A 14692-nucleotide genomic window follows, 5' to 3' on the forward strand; every position below is an offset into this window, starting at 1 on the left:
CCAAAGACTGCGGCCTTAGTCACCACTGACACATGGTCCTGTTTAGTGCCAGTCAGTGCATCTAGTGCACAGATGAGCTGTCTTGCCAGAAAATGCTGAAAAAAAATTCAAAAGTGCCAACCCTCTGGAGGCCAGAGGTTGCCTTAGGGTGATTAAACTAAGGCAATCCATATTGCTCCACGGAAAGGAGGAAATCCGTGCATCTAATTATTTAAAAAGGAATACTGGAAGCTAGATTGGGTAATGTACAAAATATAATATACAAAAAAATTTAAAATAACTTAACATCCTAATTCAATTTTCCTTTCCAGTCAGGGATGGGTTAAAGACCTCCAAGGCTTCAAATCTAGACTTTGCAACTTGTAACAAGTCAAAAAGTTTAAACTGGCAAAGTCTGTGACTGAGTTGGTCACTAGTATCCCCAGGTATTTGATTTTAGTTACCCGTTAAAGGGAAAACCTCACATCTTGGGTCAATCTTAGTATGGGTTTAAGTGGCAATATTTGCAACTTGCCACATTAATTTTGAAGGCTAGAGAATATCGAGGACTCCTCCCTCCATAATCCACAGAGCTGAGCATAGGGAAAAATGGGGATCTCAGAGAAACGGACATATAGGCACACATGGCTACCTTCTCCTCAAGGCTATTGAGCATGAGGCCTTTAACATCATGGTTAGTGTGAAATAGTGTGAAGAGCCACAGCTACAGTATAAGCTCCAATACTGAAAGCAAACATCGCAGGGGATAGAGGACAACCCTTGTGAGTACCCTGGCAAATTAAAAGGGAGCAGATACCATGTTTCCCTCTTGCTAGCTGGCTGGGTAAGTTTGTACAAAAGCGCTATCAATTTTAAAGAGGGGCCATGCTGAATACATTTTGACGTGAAGCACTGTACAAAAGACCATGTAAACTACTGTCCGCTTCAATAGATGGAATTGGTAATTGACGCACTTGAAAATGAAGCCTAACTGTTTTGGGAAACTGTTAAATTTGTGAGTTTAGTTCTGCTTCCAAGCGGAACTAAAGTTGAAAAATGTAAAAATTGCAAACAGGCATGCTCTTTATTGCAGAAGAGATATGCAATAAAATATAATTACCTGCCTGTTCGCAATCCTTTGTAGAATGTGTAGCTCAATTTATATTCCGGCAAAGTGCTTGTGTACCAGGATGATTGCACTCCTGTGCGTGCACAAGGGTGATGTCGTCCTGCACCAGCCAAACAAAAGGACTGAAGACCGCCACCAAGAAAAAGGTGAGGAGAAGATGCCAGCAAGAGACCTTGTAGGCATCAAACCATTGGAACACAGGTAAGTTATTTTTAATTTTTTCTGCCTTAGGGCTCTTTCACACAGGCAGACCATTCAGATCTGCCTGTCCGTTTTTTTGGCGGATCTGAACGGTCCTCCCATGCATCCCTATGAGGTATCAGATGTCAGCGGAGACATGTCCGCTGATATCCGATCCGTCAAATCTGGTCGGATGGAAACCCTATTTTCAATCCGTCCAGCGGATCGGATGAGAACGGACCGAAGGTTTGTTCTCATCCAATTCCCCCATAGAGATGTATGGGGAACTGACAGCTGTGTCTCCGCAAATAGTGCGGAGAACAGCTGTCATTCTCCTGCTCAGCGGGGGATCGGCAGATCGATCCCCCGCTGAGATAAACTGAGTCCATCCAACAGATGGACTGTGTGAAAGGGGCCTAAAGCTCTGAAGCTGAAAATTAGAAGCTTATTGTTTTCCAGGTGCAACTGCTCCAGATTCTGTCTGCTGCAGTTTTTATCATTTTTAATTAACAGGCGTAATAAATGAAATATGTAGTATGTGTTTCCTAGTAACTCTAGTTCTACACACAGAGGTGTGTGTTGTTGTTCCTGTTTTTTTAGTAAGGTTTGCCTGTGGGCATGAATAAATCACACCTTGCTGAAACACCAGGACCATTTTGTAATATTTGGCTGGTGAAAATGACCCAACCTCTTCTATTTTCACTATTAAAAAGAGAAGCATGGCCAAAACATGCTGCTCCTACCCATTTCTCCTGTCCAGTGCTCTGGGGAGAGCTGAAGAGGGATAGCACAGAGCAGTTGACAGTCTTCTTTTTTTTTTTAAAGCCTGTAGCGTGTGAAACACACTCAAAAGACTCCATCCGGTGCAAAAAAAAGGGCACACACACAAACGTGAGGAACACAAAAAGTGCACAGGGTGTGCGAAACAAATGGTCTTCCCTCCGAAGAGGTAGGACCCGAACCTCGATCCCCCGGGGCGCAAGACTCCTGACAGGGATTAAAGGTACTCATGGTCTGTCTGGCCGAAACCAGACCGACCCCGTTCTTCAGGGGGACTGCCGAAACAGCCCACCACCGAGTACTAAGTGGGGCTCCCCCGAAGGGAGGCCCCATGGGAGAGGGCGAACTAAGCCAAAAGGCCATATCCACCCCCTCCCAAGACTCAAGGCAGGGCCCGAGGACCCACACCCTACAAGTCGTGCAAAAAAAAGAAAACAAAGGTGACAGTGCAGGTGACAAACTACAAAGAGTGGGGAAGGGGAAGTGGGGAAAGTGCTCTGGTGCCCTGTGAGGAACCAAGGCAGGCCTTCCAGCCGGTATAAAATTCCTCTGGTGCAAGCCAAAAGGCCTGTCCCAAGAGGCAGGTGCGAAAAAGGTGTGCATAGCGCAGTGACCAAGGTGCCAAAATAACTCAGGCGAGCTGCCCCTCACCAGTGAGAAATTAAGGCACCCCTGGGCTGCCACCCCAGGGGCACTTACACTACGGGCTTTTGCAAGGCCAGATTCAACCCAGGAGGAAAGGCCCACCCACCGCCATCCACATTCCTCACCAATTACATCCGGGAGCAATACTAACCGTCTTTCCCCAGCTTTCTTGCTCCCTTCAAACTGGTAGGGGCGGACCCATTCAAATCAGGAAGGCAATGGAACCATCCGGCTTTCTCTGGTTTGGCCTACTCCGGTCCTCCAGTTACGCCCAGAGCGCCCCAGTTAACTTCGGCCACCACCGATACTAACCTTCCGGTTCCATACCAACACTGATGAGAACAGATACTACACTTGATCTTAGCCAAAAGGCCGAGAAGGGACTTGTCCTGTGACTTGGGACTGCAAAGTTGCAGAACAAGTCGTACCCCATGATTTCCAATGAGTACCATTCATATATGTGCGACTTCCCTGCACTACTTTGGTCTGACTTTGATGTGGCTTGAGGTCCATAGACCTCAAGATTACACAGGCATTGCTTCAAGTCGCGTCGAAGTCACGCGACTTTTAGGTTTTACAAGTGTGATAGAGGCCTTAGTCGTATTTTAGTCATCTGAATTTTCAACCTTTTCCTTCAGTTTTTAAATAACAATAAAAACATTATAATGTAACAAAAGTGAGTGTACAATGGCACTGTCATTATCAGGCCCGGACTGGCCATCGGCATTTGATGATCAGGCCGTACAGCGGGAGGTAGGCGGTGACCGCGGCCCGCACAGGGTCAACACAGGCCGTGGCCGCCACTTACCTCCCGCTGTGCGGCCGTGCCTGTGTCTCCTCCAGCTGCAGGGCTGAGCTGTGTATCTCTCACAGCTCAGCCTCAGAGCCGCTGTCAGATTCCCCCCCCCTCCTCCTCTCTGCAGGGATGCGAGAGGAGAGATACAGAGATCGTCTGCCCCTCCTCCTCCCGCCCCTCTCCTCCTGGGTCTGCCCTGCCCACACTCCCGGGGATGTGTGGGCGGGAAGTTTAAACCCAGAGGAGAAAAGCTGCAGACAGCCTGAGCCTCCATCCAGTAAGCTCACCCTCTCTCTCCTGCCTCAGTATATAAAATGAATGTAAGGGGGGCTCTGTGGGGGTCTCTGATGTAAGGGGGGGCTCTGTGGTGGGTCTCTGATGTAAGGGGGGGCTCTGTGGGGGGTTTCTGATGTAAGGGGGGTCTCTGATGTAAAGGTGGTCTCTGATGTAAAGGGGGCTCTGTGGGGGTTCTCTGTAAAGGGGGGCTCTGATGTAAGGGGGGCTCTGTGGGGTGTCTCTTATGTAAGGGGGGTCTCTGATGTAAGGTGGGGGGCTTTGTGGGGGTCTCTGATGTAAGGGGGCCTTTTGGGGGTCTCTGATGTAAGGGGGGCTCTGTGGGGTCTCTGATGTAAGGGGTTCTCTGTAGGGGGGTCTCTGATGTAAGTGGGGGCTCTGTGCAGACTCTGATGTAAGATGGGGCTCTGTGCTGACTCTTTAATGGGGGCTCTGATGTAAGGGGGGACTCTGTGCGGACTTTGATGTAAGGGGGGACTCTGTGCGGACTTTGATGTAAGGGGGGGCTCTGTGCGGACTCTGATGTAAGGGTGGCTCTGTGCGGACTCTGATGTAATGGGGGGGCTCTGTGTGGACTCTGATGTAATGGGGGACTCTGTGCGGACTTTGATGTAAGGGGGGGCTACAAGACTACCTTGCAGTAGAGCGATCTTAAAGTGAGGCTTGAAGCGCTCATGGAATGCAGTGTGAAAGGGATGATGCCGATGGCAGTGCAGAGGATGGTCTATGTGAACAGCTTTACCCCGGATGCCTGCATACTTAGATGTGCCTGTTTTAATCATCAACCATGAGTTGCTAAATGTTGAACCTTCATTAACCGCTTGCCGACTGCTCACAGTATATTTACTGCGGCAGTCAGCCCCTCACAGGCAGAGTGACGTAGGTCTACGTCGCTCGCTTGTGAGGCTCTGGGGAGCGAGCGCGCGCCCCCGCGCGGTCACGGATCCCCCCCGCGCGTGTGACCAGCAGACCCGATGTCCGCCGGTCACTCGGCGGAGGAGAGGGAGAAAGTCAGGCAGCTTGTGTAAACAAGCCACCTGTCATTCTCCTCGCTGTAAAAACACTGATCACATGGATCTTACTATGTAGATCCGTTGATCAGTGTCCTTACAGCTCAAGCCACAGCCAATCACAGTAGAAAGCACGCCCCTAGGGACACACACAGCCCCTCCCTCCCAAATAAAGTTAACCCCTTCACTACCAGTGTATTTTTACAGTAACAGTGCATATATATAGCACTGATTACTGTAGAAATGTCACTGGTAACCCCAAAAGTGTCAAAAATGTCAGTCAAGGGTCCGATCTGTCCGCCCCAATGTCGCAGTACCACAAAAAAAATTGCAGATCGCCGCCATTACACGTTAAAAAAAAAAACACCAAAAATGACAGAAATCTTTCCCTTTGTTAGTAAACGCGATAACTTTTGCGCAAACTAATCAAAATACGCTTTTTGCGATTTTTTTTTTTTTTTTTTTTTTTACCAAACATAGGTAGCATAAAACAAATTGGCCAAAAATTTTAAAAAATTTTGATTTTTACATTTTTTTGGGGGGGAATTTCATATAAAAAAAATGTGAAAAATATTGTTATTTTTGCAAAATGTACGCTCTTTTTTTGTTTATAGCGCAAAAAGTAAAAATCGCACGGGTGATCAAATACCACCAAAAGAAAGCTCTGTTTATGGGAAAAAAAGGACGCCAAATTCGTTTAGATACAGCGTCGCACGACCGCGCAATTGTCTATTAAAGTCACGCAGTGCCGAATCGCAAAATACCCCCTGGTCGTTTAGCAGGAAAATCCTCCGGGGCTTAAGTGGTTAAATGTAACCATATTGCTACACTTGGAGGGGCTTCTCTTGATATATACTGAACAAAATTATGAACGCCCCACTTTTGTTTTTGCCCCCATTTTTCATGAGCTGAACTCAAAGATCTAAGACTTTTTTTCTATGTACACAAAAGGCCTATTACTCTCAAATATTGTTCACACATCTGTCTAAATCTGTGTTAGTGAGCACTTCTCCTTTGCCGAGATAATCCATTCACCTCACCAGTGATGTATTTAGGTTTTGTGCTGCCCTAGGCCTGACTAAACTTTTGCACCCCCTAATTTAAATATGACCAACCCCTTCCTGCCAAGGCCACACCCCTTCCTGTTTAAGATCCCCCTGTCATCTGCAAACTGGTGTGAATGAATCCTAAGCTGTGTTGAGAGGCTTTTGCATGCTTCAAGTAGGTTTTCCATACCTATGCAAGTCTATTGGAATGCAAAATCTGCATTAAGCACAGGTAAATGCAGGTCAGAAGGAGGTCAAGTGCACCTGTCAATGAATTCTGAATGATCACTGAAACATCTCAAACTGATGTCAGAACAAATGCCAGTGCCAAGTGATAACAAAAGCTCTTCCAGTGGTGGAAGTACTCATATTCACCTGCTAAAATACCCCTAAATGACATCACATTGGGCCAGCAGATAGGGTTGGGCTTAGGCTTGTGACGGTATCAGATTTTCATGCTGCGATTAATTGATTAAGGTTTTGCCACGGTATACGGTATTATCACGGTATTCTATTATTAAATTTAAATTATTAAATTTCCACCTCACTTCAATTTCATTGCTGAATTTAGGGGCTTTGGTTCACTTATGCACATTATTATATAGTCAGTCAGTACAGACTCTGTGAACCAGGCCTAAAATAGGTCATCAAGCAGTGTCTGGCCTAACTGGTGATAACTGGTCCTGGCGCTCGGCTCCGATCCGATGGCCTGGTCATTAAGAGGGCAAATCCTTGTGGTCAAGAAGTGGTTAAACCTGAAGGAGGTGTTGTTTATAAATGACTTTACTATTGCTTTAGGCCTGGTTCACATGTATGCGGGTTGGTGGTTCACATGTATGCGGGTTGGTGGTTCACATGTATGCGGGTTGGTGGTTCACATGTATGCGGGTTGGCGGTTCACATGTATGCGGGTTGGCGGCCCACATTTGCACAGGCATAGCAGCCCATTGATTTGAAAGGGCTGCTATGCCCTCATTTTCCGCAGAAAAAAAGGTGCATGCAGCATTTTTTTTAAATTCAGTGGCCTTGAAATCCATCCTGCTTTTGCACCATGCGACTAACCTGCAGTTCCTGCTCTGGCAAGCTTTCTGCATTTTTTGTATACGTGGGCACGGCATTTAAAAACAGTTTGCGTGTGCAGCAACGGCAGGTAAGTCGCATGGTGCAAAAGAAGGATGGATTTCATGGCCACTGCATTTTTTTAAATTCTGCATGCACCTTTTTTCAGCTGAAAACGCAGGCATAGCAGCTCAAGCCCATTCACATCAATGGGCTGCTATGCCTGTGCAAATGTGGGCCCCCAACCCGCATACATGTGAACCAGGCCTAAAGCAATAGTAAAGTCATTAATTGGTTAAACCTGCAGGAGGACCGGTGTTTTTATCTATTAATGACTTTACTATTGCTTTAGGCCTGGTTCACATGTATGCGGGTTGGGGGCCCACATTTGCACAGGCATAGCAGCCCATTGATGTGAATGGGCTTGAGCTGCTATGCCTGCGTTTTCAGCTGAAAAAAGTGCATGCAGAATTTTAAAAAATGCAGTAGCCAAGAAATCCATCCTTCTTTTGCACCATGCGACTTACCTGCCGTTGCTGCACACGCAAACTGTTTATTTTTAAATGCCGTGCCCACGTATACAAAAAATGCAGAAAGCTTGCCAGAGCAGGAACTGCAGGTTAGTCGCATGGTGCAAAAGCAGGATGGATTTCAAGGCCACTGAATTTTAAAAAAATGCTGCATGCACCTTTTTTCTGCGGAAAATGAGGGCATAGCAGCCCGTTCAAATCAATGGGCTGCTATGCCTGTGCAAATGTGGGCCGCCAACCCGCATACATGTGAACCGCCAACCCGCATACATGTGAACCGCCAACCCGCATACATGTGAACCGCCAACCCGCATACATGTGAACCAGGCCTAAAGCAATAGTAAAGTCATTAATAGATAAAAACACCGCTCCTCCTGCAGGTTTAACCACTTCTGGATCGCAAGGATTTGCCCCTTTAAAGACCAGGCTATCGGATCAGAGCGCCAGGACCAGTCATCACCAGGTAGGCCAGACACTGCTTGATGGCTATATAATAATGTAATGTGGGCTGCTATGCGTGTGTGTGTGTATATTAGACCTGCACGATTCTGGCCAAAATGAGAATCACGATTTTTTAGCTTGGAATAAAGATCACGATTCTCTGTGTAACAAAAAAAAAAAAAAATTGGGATAACTTTACTGTTACGTTTTTTTTTTTATTCATTAAAGTCTAATCATTGCGTTTGAAAGACTGCTGCGCAAATACAGTGTGACATAAAATATTACAACAATCGCCATTTTATTCTGTAGGGTCTCTGCTAAAAAAATATATAAAATGTTTGGGGGTTCTAAGTACTTTTCTAGCAAAAAAAAAATACTGATTTTAACTTGCAAGCAACAAGTGTCAGAGAAAGATCCAGTCTTTAAGAGGTTAAACTTCCTTTCTCCCTGGCAGAGGGAAGGAAAAGATACAAATGTAATCATTTTTGTTTATAGTTAGGAGACTTAATGCTGAAAGGTGTTAGCTGAGTGAGTGAATGAGTCATCCAGCTCACTGAAATGTATCGATTCACAAGTCAGGCAGACTTGACAGAGAAACTCGGTATTTTAAAAATGCCACAATAACAATACCGTGGCTATGCAATACCGCGATATATCGAATTACCGAAAACCGGCATATGTCTAGTTGGGCTAAATCCATATTTGTGGATTATTGGACATACAATGCTGATCTGACAACACAGGTACAGCTCTTGGCTGTCAGTGCCACTTATACCAGAAGGAACACTGGGGATGGGGACCTGCCCAACTACAGTTCCATTTGAAGGTAGTCATGTGACTTTTACTGATCAGTTTAATAGTCAAAGCATTAGGACTCAATTAGGCCAAAAATTACCCCAAAATATGTCAACACACAGACTGAAAGATCTTCTACCTGTGTATGTTTAATTACAATACATTTTGCTAACTAAAACAGGATTAACCTCCCTGGCGGTATGATTATGTCAGGAATTATGTACCAAAAGCGGTACAATTTTTTGCATGGAAATTTGGCGTTATGTATTATAGGCCTACAATTCTCAGTAACTACTGACTTAAACCTGACCAAAACAAGACTCTAGTAGACATCCCAGATGTGATAAATTTGAAACACAAAAGCATGAATTATAATCTAATCAATAATATAATTTTATTATATAATATATTATATAATAAAATTTATATCATTGATTAGATTATAATTAATGCGTTATATATATTTTATAATATAGTGGGTACGGAAAGTATTCAGACCCCCTTAAATTTTTCACTCTTTGTTATATTGCAGCCATTTGCTAAAATCATTTAAGTTCATTCTTCTTCCTCATGAATGTACACATAGCACCCCATACTGACAGAAAAACACAGAATTGTTGACATTGTTGCAGATTTATTAAAAAAGAAAAACTGAAATATCACATGGTCCTAAGTATTCAGACCCTTTGCTGTGACACTCATATATTTAACTCAGGTGCTTTCCATTTCTTCTGATCATCCTTGAGATGGTTCTACACCTTCATTTGAGTCCAGCTGTGTTTGTTTATACTGATTGGACTTGATTAGGAAAGCCACACACCTGTCTATATAAGACCTTCCAGATCACAATGCATGTAAGAGCAAATGAGAATCATGAGGTCAAAGGAACTGCCTGAAGAGCTCAGAGACAGAATTGTGGCAGGGCACAGATCTGGCCAAGGTTACAAAAAGATTTCTGCTGCACTTAAGGTTCCTAAGAGCACAGTGGCCTCCATAATCCTCAAATGGAAGACGTTTGGGACAACCAGAACCCTTCCTAGAGCTGGCCGTCCGGCCAAACTGAGCTATCGGGGGAGAAGAGCCTTGGTGAGAGAGGTAAAGAAGAACCCAAAGATCACTGTGGCTGAGCTCCAGAGATGCAGTCAGGAGATGGGAGAAAGTTGTAGAAAGTCAACCATCACTGCAGTCCTCCACCAGTCGGGGCTTTATGGCAGAGTGGCCCGACGGAAGCCTCTCCTCAGTGTAAGACACATGAAAGCCCGCATGGAGTTTGCTAAAAAACACCTGAAGGACTCCAAGATGGTGAGAAATAAGATTCTCTGGTCTGATGAGACCAAAATAGAACTTTTTGGCCTTAATTCTAAGCGGTATGTGTGGAGAAAACCAGGCACTGCTCATCACCGGTCCAATACAGTCCCAACAGTGAAGCATGGTGGTGGCAGCATCATGCTGTGGGGGTGTTTTTCAGCTGCAGGGACAGGACGACTGGTTGCAATCGAGGGAAAGATGAATGCGGCCAAGTACAGGGATATCCTGGACAAAAACCTTCTCCAGAGTGCTCTGGACCTCAGACTGGGCCGAAGGTTTACCTTCCAACAAGACAATGACCCTAAGCACACAGCTAAAATAACGAAGGAGTGGCTTCACAACAACTCCGTGACTGTTCTTGAATGGCCCAGCCAGAGCCCTGACTTAAACCCAATTGAGCATCTCTGGAGAGACCTAAAAATGGCTGTCCACCAACGTTTACCATCCAACCTGACAGAACTGGAGAGGATCTGCAAGGAGGAATGGCAGAGGATCCCCAAATCCAGGTGTGAAAGACTTGTTGCATCTTTCCCAAAAAGACTCCTGGCTGTATTGGATCAAAAGGGGGCTTCTACTAAATACTGAGCAAAGGGTCTGAATACTTAGGACCATGTGATATTTCAGTTTTTCTTTTTTAATAAATCTGCAACAATGTCAACAATTCTGTGTTTTTCTGTCAGTATGGGGTGCTATGTGTACATTCATGAGGAAGAAGAATGAACTTAAATGATTTTAGCAAATGGCTGCAATATAACAAAGAGTGAAAAATTTAAGGGGGTCTGAATACTTTCCGTACCCACTGTATATTCTCACACTTCTATTTACACCAGCCTGGTCAACTGTAGTGTGTGGGCTGGACTGTTCAAAGCACCACAATGGTCTAAAAATTGTGCATGCAGCATTTTCTGCATCACACTGCAATGCACGTTTATTGCCTTGCCACACTATGTGCTGCACTGGTATCTTAGAATGCCATGCAGAATGAATGGCACCCCAGTAAGCATTACCATAGAGCAATAGTGCGAATGGGCCCCTAGAACTTGTCCATACCACATGTGTTGGCCAATGCAGGGACAAACCAAAATCTTGTTAGGTAGTTTCACATGACCTACCAAAGCTCTGTGTTGGTGTTTGCTGTAAACAGATGGGGCTTCACAGCATGTTACATTTGGCAAAGAGAAAGTCCTATTAGAATAAAAACTGCAAAGCAAGTGGACAAAGCACCACAGCACATGCAAAAAAAAAAAAAAAAAAGCAGCACAGACTACATCGCCAGTGCATTATAAAGGCATAAGTGATGATGCATGCATTGTGATGTAAGCTCACCTTTAAAATTGATGTATTGTGCCTCACTCACCCAGAGAGGGTCAAAAACCGCCCTGTTGAAAGTGATGCTCAAATGGAAGATATCACTTAAAATTATTGAGCTGTCACTGTCCAAACTACAGAAAACAGTGAGCCCTGTGTGGCTAGTTAATTGTTTATATTTAGCATTATGTGATCCTCATCGTGCCTCCTTCTCTTTTTTTTTTTTTTTTTTTTTTTTTTTTTTTTTTTAAGGTTGAATATAGGTTTATTTAATAAAAAACAAAACAAAAGACCACAGCTCTACAACACAAGGACAGTGGCGGCTGGTGCATTGGGGGCGCAGGAGCGCCGCCCCCCCCTATCCATGAGTCCGGCCCCCTAATCTGCATGCGGGGCGCCAGGCACCTGGAGTTCAATGGGGTTTTTTTTTTTTTAATCACCTGATTAGAGCCAGAGGCTCTAATAGGCTTCAGAAGAGGGTGGACCGGGGGCGCAGAGCAGTGCGCCCCGAGCCCACCCATTGTGTGGCAATAGCGAATGTAAATTCGCTATTGTCACACGGATCCTCCTCCTGGCCAATCAGGAAGCGGGTCTGAGATCTGCTTCCTGATTGGCCGAAAGGTGAACGTATGCCATTGGCCAAGAAGGATGCGGTAGGACTTGAGGAGACGTCGGGGACTGAGGAAAAGCCGCCACTGCAGGGAAGTCTCTCTGCATTGATAGGGGGCACGGCACGCTGGTTACTGCATTGATGGGGGGCACGCTGGTCACTGCATTGATGGGGGGGCACGCTGGTCACTGCATTGATGGGGGGGGCACGCTGGTCACTGCATTGATGGGGGGGGCACGCTGGTCACTGCATTGATGGGGGGGCACGCTGGTCACTGCATTGAATGGGGGCATTTTTTCTGTTTGCGCCCCCCCAAAAAATTTTGAGCACCAGCCGCCACTGATACAGTATCTCACAAAAGTGAGTACACCCCCTCACATTTTTGTAGGTTATTATCTTTTCATTTGACAACACTGAAGAAAAGCGAGGAGAGCGATAACACCAAATTTAACTCACCTGCTCCCCACTAATGGGTCACATAATAATAGGGAGGGGAAATGGCTAATTGGGCCCAATTTGGACATTTTTACTTAGGGGTGTACTCCTTTTTTGTTGCCAGCGGTTTAGATAATAATGGCTGTGTGTTGAGTTATTTTAAGGGTACAGCAAATTTACACTGTTATACAAACTGTACACTCCCTACTTTACATTGTAGCAAAGTGTCATTTCTTCAGTGTTGTCGCATTAAAAGATTTAATAAAATATTTACAAAAATGTGAGGGTTGTACTCAGTTTTGTGAGACACTGTATGTGTGCAACATATGTATCCATGAAAACGTGCTAATAGTATTTGAAAATATGCAAGATCATCTTGGGGTGTAGAGGAACTCCTTAAAATGTTTGCAAATATGTGCACCATACAAATGGAGCAGCTGAAACAGGGCCAGTTGCATGTGGGGGGGATAAAGAAAGGATAGAGAAAAATTCGGAGATCGAACTTCCTGAGGATGAGCTACGTGGTAGCTTCATAACAAAACCAAAAAAAAGAGGGGGGGGGGGGGATAACCGTGAACACCAAAAAAAGTTATTGTATAAAGAAAATAAACTCGAAGTAGAGGTGTCCAAGAACTGGTGCTTGTGTTTTTAAAATGTTGATTACTTTTTCTTTGGGAAGATGTTAACAGTTCTTGATTTTAGAATTCTCTGTTGCTGATGCCGCATACTTTTGTCTTGCACAAATTTCTTTGATCATTAACATTTTACACTGCTCCAGATTACATCACTATTGAAAATTTAGCTGTGTGTGTCATATATGACTTATTTTCATGTTCATGAAATTACTATCCTAAGGGCGATGACAATCCTATGCAGATCGAGTCTTTACATGCTCCTTCTAGACTATGTTCTATTAAATCATCCGTTTTTTGGCTAATATTTTGTCGATGGCCATACATAATGAGCACCACGTTTCTAGTTCATACCATGCCTTTTTCCCTAAAGTGCTTCCCTTTGGAATGAATAAAAACTACATGGAAACTCGTGTCAACATGCTGTTCAATGCTTGCATTACAATGCACTTTGCACTGACTGTCAGTACACATCATAACGCATGTTGATGCTGTTTAACAGTAAAGAAAACATTTAAAGTTTTTAAAAATGCAAAACAGCAGTATCTGTCCAAAACTAATACCACAGAGCAAGTTGCATACATTGATGCAGTACAATTCTAGATGTAGAAATCACATGAGCCTCACAGAAAGTACAAATCGGTGACAAAAATAAAATGGAAAAATTGCTAGTGTATGCCATCTCAATCTAAAGGTCTTTAGGACCCCTTTCACATGGGCGATCTGATCAGGTCCACCTGTCAGTTTTAAAGTGGACTAGACCGGGCCCTCCAATCTCTTCTATGGAGCAGCAGATGTCATGTGACGTGTCCGCTGACACCAGCCGCCATCCTATCTGCCAAAAACAGACGGTTGGGGGACCTATTCCCCATCCATCTGGTGGATCTGATTGGATAGAAATGGACAGGCAGTCTGTTTCCATCCGATTGCCCCTATAGACGAAAGTGGGCTATGCCTGTGTCTGTCTGCTCTGCATAGAGGAGCGGAAACAAACCTGTCCTCTGCCTGCTCAGCGGAGATCAGCTGAGTGACCCCCCTTGGAGCAAGTGGATCCTGCTTCATGGAGGCGCCCATGTGATAGGGACCGAAGACATTTAATAGGAGTGGGGAGGGGAAGGGGATTGGGGGTACAGCTGCAATCCAGCCAAGTTGACCCGATTTCAACATATTTGGCAGGGCAGCTTCTGCTCATGTATGTACAGTGGTAAAATAAAAATTGAATCCCCTGTAGATGTTGTAAATTTGCCCACTTACAAAGAAATGAAGGGTTTATAATTGTTCTTATGTGTATTTTAAATGGTAGAGACAGCATATCAACCAAAAATCCAGAAAAAAACATGATACAAATGTTGTAAATTTGAGTTGCAGTTCAGTGAGTAAAAAAAAGGATTTGATCCCCAAGCAAAACATGATTTAGTACTTGGTGGAGAAACCCTTGCTGGCAAGCACAGAGGTAAGACTTTCTTGTAGTTGATTACCAGGTTTGCACACATCTCAGGAGGGATTTTGGTCCACTCTTCTTTACAGATCTTCTCTAAATCCTTAAGATTTCTTGATTGTCGCTTGGCAACTGGAAGTTTCAGCTCCCTCCATAATTTATGTATAGGATTAGGTTTTGGAGATGGTCTAGGCCACTCCATGACCTTAATGCGCTTCTTCAGCCACTTCTTTGTTGCCCTTGGCGGTATGTTTTAGGTCATTGTCATGGTGGAAGA

General features: G+C 44.6%; 1 protein-coding gene across 10 annotated transcripts in view; it reads left to right on the forward strand.

Moving 5' to 3' along the window:
- The window catches only part of MYO9B (myosin IXB), a 296901-nt gene that overhangs the window by 70159 nt on the left and 212050 nt on the right, over nt 1-14692 (forward strand). The gene's annotated exons all lie outside the window — the stretch shown is intronic.

The sequence above is a fragment of the Pelophylax lessonae genome, assembly GCF_965119305.1.
Source record: "Pelophylax lessonae genome assembly, chromosome: 1".
In the NCBI taxonomy this organism is placed as follows: domain Eukaryota; kingdom Metazoa; phylum Chordata; class Amphibia; order Anura; family Ranidae; genus Pelophylax; species Pelophylax lessonae.